At 42.2% G+C, this 8,487-nt stretch overlaps 1 pseudogene; it reads left to right on the top strand.

The window, feature by feature from the left end:
- The first annotated feature begins 2,660 nt into the window (after positions 1–2,660).
- LOC138079805 (actin, cytoplasmic 1 pseudogene) lies at positions 2,661–3,788 on the top strand (annotated as a pseudogene).
- The last annotated feature ends 4,699 nt before the right edge of the window (positions 3,789–8,487 follow it).

Genomic DNA, 8,487 nt, shown 5'->3' with positions numbered 1-8,487 from the left:
AGTTAGTCTTCAGTTCCAGGGTCCATTTGTTCCCATTTCTTTGCAGCCAGTTCTTGGACGTGTGGCAGCTCATGTCCTGGGGACCGCCTGGTCATCATGTAGTTAAATTCTCCACCTGGTGTTTTGGTATCTATAGGACAGCTCACAGGACATGGCTCAGAATATGATCTATGAAAGTGAAAGTCGCTCAGTCGTGTCTGACTCTTTGCGGCTGGATGGACTGTACAGTCCATGGAATTCTCCAGGCCAGAATACTGCAGTGTGTAGCCATTCCTTTCTCCAGAGGATCTTCCCAGCCCAGGGATTGAACCCAGGTCTCCCGAAATGCGGGAGGATCCTTTACCAGCTGAGCTACCAAGGAAGCCCATCTATAGCTCTTGAGAAAAAACTAAAGGTTTTTGACTATGCTTAATGACTACACTATTATTATTTTGTCTCCTTTGATCATTTCCCTTTGTTTCCACATTTCTCAATTCTCTGATTAAAATTAATCTCTGGCTAAAGTTTTCCACAGATGAAATGGAGGGAAGGGAAGGACCGTAGGGTCCTGCTCTATTTCAAATGGATATGTTCAGTCGCATCTGTGACCCCTTGGACTGAAGCACATCAGGCTTCCCTGTCCTTCACCATCTCCCTGAACTTGCTCAAACTCATGTGCATTGAGTCAGTGATGCTGTTCAACCATCTCATCCTTTGTCTCCCCCTTCTCCTCCTGCCCTCAATCTTTTGCAATGAGTTGGATCAAAGTATTAGAGCTTCAGGTGGCCAAAGTATTGGAGCTTCAGCATCACTCCTTCCAATTAATGTTCAGGGTTGATTTTCTTTAAAATTCATTGGTTTAATCTCCTTGTAGTTCAAGGGCTTCTCAAGAGCCTTCTCTAGCACCACAGTTCAAAAGTATCAATTCTTTGGGGCTCAGCCTTCTTTATGGTCCAACTCTCACATCCATACATGACTACAGGAAAAACCATAGCTTTGACTGTAAAGAACTTTGTTGACAAAGTGATGTCTCTGCTTTTTAATATGCTCTCTAGCTTTGTTATAGCTTTTCTTCCAAGGAACAGGTGTCTTTTAATTTCATGGCTGCAGTCACCATCCACAGTGATTTTGGAGCTCAAGAAAAAAAAAATCTGCCACTCTTTCCATTCCCCCCTCCCCCCCCCCATTTATTTGAAATGAAGTGAGGGGACTGGAAGCCATGATCTTAGTTTTTCTGAATGTTGAGTTTTAAGGCAGCTTTTTCACTGTTCTCTTTCACTTTAATCAAGAGGCTCTTTAGTTCCTCTTTGCTTTGTGCCATAAGGGTGGTGTCATCTGCATATCTGAGGTTATTGATATTTCTCCTGGCAATCTTGATTCCAGCTTGTGATTCATCCAGCCTGTCATTTCGCATGATATACTCTGCATGTAGGTTAGATAAGCAGGTGACAATATGTAACCTTGATGTACTCCTTTCCCAATTTGGAACCAGTCCGCTGTTCCATGTCTGGTTCTAACCGTTGCTTCTTGACATGCCTACAGATTTCTCAGGAGGCAGGTAAGATGGTCTCGTATTCCCATCTCTTTAGGAATTTTCTAGTTTGTTGTGATCCACAGTCAAAGGCTTTAGCATAATCAATGAAGCAGAAGTAGTTTTTTTTTGGGGGGGGGTAATTCCCTTGCTTTTTCTATGATCCAACAGATGTTGGCAATTTGATCTCTGATTCCTCTGCCTTTTCTAAATCCATCTTGTACACCTGGAATTTCTCAGTTCATGTACTGTTGAAGTCTAGCTTGAAGGATTTTGAGCATTACCTTGCTAGCATGTGAAATGAGCTCAATTGTACGGTAGTTTGAACATTCTTTGGCATTGCCTTTCTTTGGGATTGGAATGAAAACTCACCTTTTCCAGTCCTGTGGCCACTGCTGAGTTTTCCAAATTTGCTGGCATATTGAGTGCAGCACTTTCACAGCAAAATCTTTTAGGATTTGAAATTGCTTAACTGGAATTCCATCACCTCCACTAGCTTTGTTCATAGTGATGCTTCCTAAGGCCCAATTGACTTCCCATTCCAAGATGTCTGGCTTTAGGTGAGTGATCATACCATTGTGGTTATCCCGGTCATTAAGACCTTTTTTGTACAGTTCTCCTGTGTATTCTTGACACCTCCTTGTAATATTTTCTGCTTTTGTTAGGTCCATACCATTTCTGTCCTTTATTGTGCTCATCTTTGCATAAAATGTTCCCTTGGTATCTCTAATTTTCTTGAAGAGAGCTATAGTCTTTCCCAGTCTGTTGTTTTCTTCTATTTTTGCATTGTTCACTTAAGGCTTTCTTATGTCTCTTTGCTATTCTTTGGAACTCTGCATTCAAATGGGTATACCTTTCCTTTTCTCTTTTGTGTTTCACTTCTCTTTTCTCAGCTATTTGTAAGGCCTCCTCAGACAACCATTTTGCCTTTTTGCATTTCTTTTTCTTGGGGAGGGTTTTGATTGCTTCCTCTTGTACAATGTTATGAACCTCTGTCCACAGTTCTTCAGGTGCTTTATCTATCAGATCTAATCCCTTGAATCTTTTTGTCATTTCCACTGTATGTCCATGCGAGACGGCGGCCGCCCCGCCAGCACAGGCCTCTCGCCTTCGCTGCTCCCTCTTCGCTGCCAGTGGACATCGCAACCAGTTCTCTATGGATGATGATATTGCCTCGCTCGTGGTCGACAACGAGCTCCGGAATGTGCAAGGCCAGTTTTGCGGGTGATGATGCTCCCCCGGCCGTCTTCCCCTCCACTGTGGGCCGCCCCCGGTACCAGGGCGTGATGGTGGGCATGGGCCAGAAGGACTCCTATGTGGATGATGAAGCCCAGAGCAAGAGAGGCATCCTGACCTTCAAGTACCCCATCGAGCACAGCATAGTCACTAACTGGGACGACATGGAGAAGATCTGGCACCACACCTTCTACAATGAGCTGCGTGTGGCCCCTGAGGAGCACCCCATGCTGCTGACCGAGGCCCCCCTGAACCCTCAAGGCCAACTGTGAGATGACCCAGATCATGTTCGAGACCTTCAACACCCCAGCCATGTATGTGGCCATCCAGGCTGTGCTGTCCCTGATGCCTCTGGCTACACCACCGGCATCGTGATGGACTCCGATGATGGGTCACCCACACGGTGCCCATCTACGAGGGGTACGCCCTCCCCCATGCCATCCTGTGTCTGGACCTGGCTAGCCGGGACCTGACGGACTACCTTATGAAGACGCTCACGGAGCACGGCTATAGCTTCACCACCACGGCCGAGCGGGAAATCGTCTGTGACATCAAGAAGAAGCTCTGCTATGTTGCCCTGGACTTCAAGCAGGAAATGGCCACTGTGGCCTCCGGCTCCTCCCTGGAGAAAAGCTACGAGCTGCTGGACGGGCAGGTCATCACCATCAGCAATGAGCGGTTCTGCTGCCCTGAGGCTCTCTTCCAGACTTCCTTCCTGGGCATGGAATCCTGGCATTCATGAAACTACCTTCCATTCCATCATGAAGTGTGACGTTGACATCCACAAGGACCTCTACGCCAACACGGTGCTGTCTGGCGGGACTACCATGTACCCCGGCATCATGGACAGGATGCAGAAAGAGATCACTGCCCTGGCACCCAGCACGATGAAGATCAAGATCATTGCGTCCCCTGAGCGCAAGTACTCCGTGTGGATTGGAGGCTCCATCCTGGCCTTGCTGTCCAGCTTCCACCAGATGTAATCAGCAAGCAGGAGTACGACGAGTCCGGCCCCTCCATTGTCCACCGCAAATGCTTCTAGGCGGACTGGTAGTTGCATTACACCCTTTTTCTTGACAAAACCTAACTTGTGCAGAAAATGAGATGAGATTGGCATGGCTTTATTTGTTTTGTTTTTGTCTTTTTAAATTTTGTTTTGTTTTGTTTTTTTGGTGCTTGACTCAGGATTTAAAAACTGGAATGGTGAAGGTGACCGCAGTTGGTTGGATCGAACATCCCCAAAGTTCTACAATGTGGCAGAGGACTTTGATTGTACTTTTTTTTTTTTAATAGTCATTCCAAATACCGTGAGATGCATTGTTACAGGAAGTCCTTTGCCTTCCCAAAAGCCACCTCACTTCTCCCTAAGGAAAAGGGGCCAGTCCTCGCCCGAGTCCACACAAGGGAGGTTATAGCATCGCTTTTGTGTAAATTATGTCCTCCAAAAAATAAATTTTATTTTTAATCTTTGCCTTAATACTTGTTCTTTTTCTTTGTTTTATTTTGAATGGTCAGCCATCACGGCCCTCTTTTTTTGTCCCCGAGCTTGAGATGTATGAAGGCTTTTGGTCCCCCTGGGAGCGGGTTGAGGTGTGGAGGCAGCAAGGGCTTTCTTGTACACTGACTTGAGACCAGTTCAATAAAGTGCACACTTTAAACACACACACACACACACACACACACACACACAAATTTTGATTTGGATTTGACTTAGGTCAGACCTGAATGGTCTAGTGGTTTTCCCTACTTTCTTCAAGTTAAGTCTGAATTTTGCAATAAGGAGTTCATGATTTGAGCCACAGTCAGCTCCCTGTCTTGTTTTTGCTGACTGTATACAGCCTCTCTATCTTTGGCTGTAAAGAATATAATCAGTATGATTTCAGTATTGACCATCTGGTGATGTCCATGTGTAAAGTCATCTCTTGTGTTGTTGGAAAAGGGTGTTTGCTTTGACCAGTGTGTTTTCTTGGCAAAACTCTGTTTTGCCCTGCTTCATTTACTCCAAGGCCAAACTTGCCTGTTACTCCAGGTATCTCTTGAATTCCTACTTTTGTGTTCCAGTCCCCTATGATAAAAAAGACTTTTTTTTTTTTTTTTTTTTTTGGTTCTAGAAGGTCTTGTAGGTCTTCATAGAACTATTCAGCTTCTTTGGCATTAGTGGTTGGGGCATAGACTTGGATTACTGTGATATTGAGTGGTTTGCCTTGGAAGCCTACTAAGATCATTCTGTCATTTTTGAGATTGCAACCAAATACTGCATTTTGGACTCTTTTGTTGACTATTAAGGCTACTCCATTTCTTCAAAGGGATTCTTGCCCACAGTAATAGATAAAATGGTCATCTGAATTAAATTTGCCTATTCCCATCCATTTTAGTTCACTGATTCCCAAAGTGTTGATGTTCATTCTTGCCATCTCCTGTTTGATCATTTCCAATTTACCTTAATTCATGGACCTAACATTCCAGATTTATGCAATATTGTTCTTCACAGCATCAAACTTTACTTTTACCACCAGACACATCCACAACTAAGTATTGTTTCTACTGTGGCTCAGCCTCTTTATTCCTTCTGAAGCTATTTCTCTGCTCTTCTCCAGTAGCATATTGGACACCTACTGACCTGGGGGTTCATCTTTCAGTGTCATATCTTTTTGCTTTTTCATACTGTTCATGGGGTTCTCAAGGCAAGAATGCCAAAGTGGTTTGCAATTCGGAGACCCAAGGAAAAGCTGATGTTGCAGCTCGAACCTGAAGGCACTCTTGAGGCATAGTTCCCTCTTTCTCCATGGACTTCAGTCTTTTTCTCCTAACACCTTCAACTGATTGGATCAGGTCCAATCACACTACTGAGTATAATACGCTTTACTCAGCATTCACTGATTTAAATGTTAATATCACCTAAAAGAGAACGTTTTGATGAGGGTGAAAAAGGACAGTAAAAATCTGGTTGAAACTCAAGATTCAAGAAACTAAGGTCATAGAATCCAGCCCTATCACTTTATGGAAAATAGAAAGGGAAAAAGTGGAAGCAGTGACAGATTTCTTTTCTTGGGCTCCAAAATCAATGCAGATAGTGTCTGCAGCCATGAAATTAAAAGACACTTGCTCCTTGGAAGAAAAGCTATGACAAACCTAGACAGCATGTTAAAAAGCAGAGACATGACTTTGCTGACAATGCTGCATGTAGTCAAAGCCATCGTTTTTCCAGTAGTCATGTATGGATGTGAGAGTTGGACCATAAAGAAGGCTGAGTGCTGAAGAATTGATGCTTTCGAATTGTGGTGCTGGAGAAGATTCTTGAGAGCCCCTTGGATAGCAAGGAGATCAAACCAGTCAATCCTAAAGGAAATCAACTCTGAATATTCATTGGAAGGACTGATTCTGAAGCTCCAATACTGTGGCCACCTCATGTGAAGAGCCAACTCATTAGAAAAGGCCCTGATGCTGGGAAAGACTGAAGACAAAAGAAGAAGAGGGCAACATAGGATGAGCTGATTAGATAGCATCACTGACTCAGTGTACACGAATCTGAGCTAACTCCAGGAGATAGTGAAGGACATAGGAGTCTGGTGTGCTATAGTCCATGGGGTTGCAAAGAATCAGACATGACTTTGTGGCTGAACAACAAAATCACCTAAAAATACTTTTGCAGAAACACTGACACACAAAGTTAATCATCAGAGACGGATACTTCCTCAGCATAATAAGTTGTATTTTTCTCTGCCACTAGCATCTGTTTTTAAAGTTGGGAACAAAATAAGGGTACCCACTACTATTTAGCCCTCTACTAAAAGTACTAGATTTGTAATCAGAAGAAAGGTGTATAATTGGAAAGAATAATGCGATACTATCACTAATTTTATATCTGCAAAATATCAAATACTCAACTGAAAGGCTCAAACAAAAGGATTCATGAAGACAGCATCACATAAAATTAATACACAGAAATTATTAGCTTTAATATTCAGAAAAAAATCAGTCAGTTAGGAGAAAATGGGAGAAAAGATCTCTTTTGCAACAACAAAAAGACTAAATACCTAGAAATAAATTTAATAAGAAATTGGAAATACTTCTATCAAGGAATTTTCAAAATGTCCTGAAGGAACAAGAAGATGTAATGAACACATAGAAACGTTTCCTCTTCTTGGATAGGCTGTCTCAATGTTAGACAGGTGTCAGTCTCCCTCCATTAAATTATATGTGATCTCCACCAAGTCCTGATATGTACTTTGTGGGCATTTATATATGCTAATTCAAATGTTGATATGAAAAAATAAGAGCAGCCAGGAAAACTTTGAAAAAGAAGGGTAATGTGAATGATGTAGCCAAAAGTTTTAAAACCCTAAATAACAGAGTTCTCACAAGCAATGGGACAGACCAATGGAGAATGAATATAAATAGAAAAAGGAAGTTTAGAAACAGACACAAAACCACACAAGTAAGCATGTGATGTCATTTTAAACCAGTGGAAAGGATGAACTAGTTAATACCATTGATATAACTGGGTAAACCATCCCACAGAAAAACCATGTCCCCCATCTTGCACAAGCATATATTCCATATAGATTAAAGACTGATTTTTTTTTTTTAAGAAAAACAACAAGCCATAAATGCAGTAGAAGAAAACATATTTCTTTATAAAGTTGCAAGTTAGGTCAATACAGTTCAGTTGCTCAGTCATGTCCAGCTCTTTGTGACCCCATGGACTGCAGCATGCCAGGCTTCCCTGTCCATCACCAACTCTAGGAGCTTGCTCAAACTCATGTCCATTGAATCGGTGATGTCATCCAACCATCTCATCCTATGCCGCCCTTTTTCCTTTTGCTTCTTTTCCAGTGAGTCAGTTCTTCTAATCAGGTGGCCAAAGTATTAGAGCTTCAGCATCAGTCCTTCCAATGAATATTCAGGATTGATTTCCTTTATGAGTTACTGGTTTGGTCTCCTTGCAGTCCAAGGGACTCTCAAGAGTCTTCTCCAACACCACAGTTCAAAAGCATCAGTTCTTCTGTGCTCATCTTTCTTTATGGTCCAACTCTTACATCTATACATGACTACTGGAAAAAGCATACTGGAAATTGGGGTAGGCTTTTCTAATAGACTCAAATCCAGAAGACACCGTAAAAAATGTTTAGTAAGTTCGAATATGTGTGTATGCGCTTTTCTCAAAAGCAAAAACAAAAAGGGAAAAAAATGGACATAAGGAAAGCCAGAAGACATGACAAACTGGAAATAAAAATTGCAACTGTTAATTTCCATTAATTATCACCTATGGTTTTTCTAATGTGACAGACATTAACCTGAGCACTTAAAAAGCTTAGTTTAGTTAAGCTGTATACCAACCCTGTGATGCAGAATTATTACTAATTCCATTACACAACTGGGAAAGTCAGACTGGAAGGGTTATGTAATTTGCTGAAGTTGCAGAATTAGTATAAAGAGACCTCCATATACGAACCCTGTAACGTGACGCCAAATACAGGATTCCCCAGAAACTGACCAGCAGCCCAGTAGAAAAAAGGGCAAGAGAGTTGAAGAATTCATAGATAAAGAACTCCAATTGGCTCTTACACATAGGAAAAGATATCTAAAGTTGCTCATAATAAATATATGCAAATTAGAACTTCACTGAATCATCTGCAGGAGATGCAAGAGTTGCAGGAGATGCAAGAGATGCAGGCTCAATCCGTGGGTCGAGAAGATCCCCCATAGTAAGAAATGGTAGCCCACTCCAATATTCTTGT

The sequence above is a fragment of the Capricornis sumatraensis genome, chromosome 1 (assembly GCF_032405125.1).
Source record: "Capricornis sumatraensis isolate serow.1 chromosome 1, serow.2, whole genome shotgun sequence".
Taxonomy (NCBI): Eukaryota; Metazoa; Chordata; class Mammalia; order Artiodactyla; family Bovidae; genus Capricornis; species Capricornis sumatraensis.
This window is presented reverse-complemented; position numbering and strand designations above follow the sequence as displayed.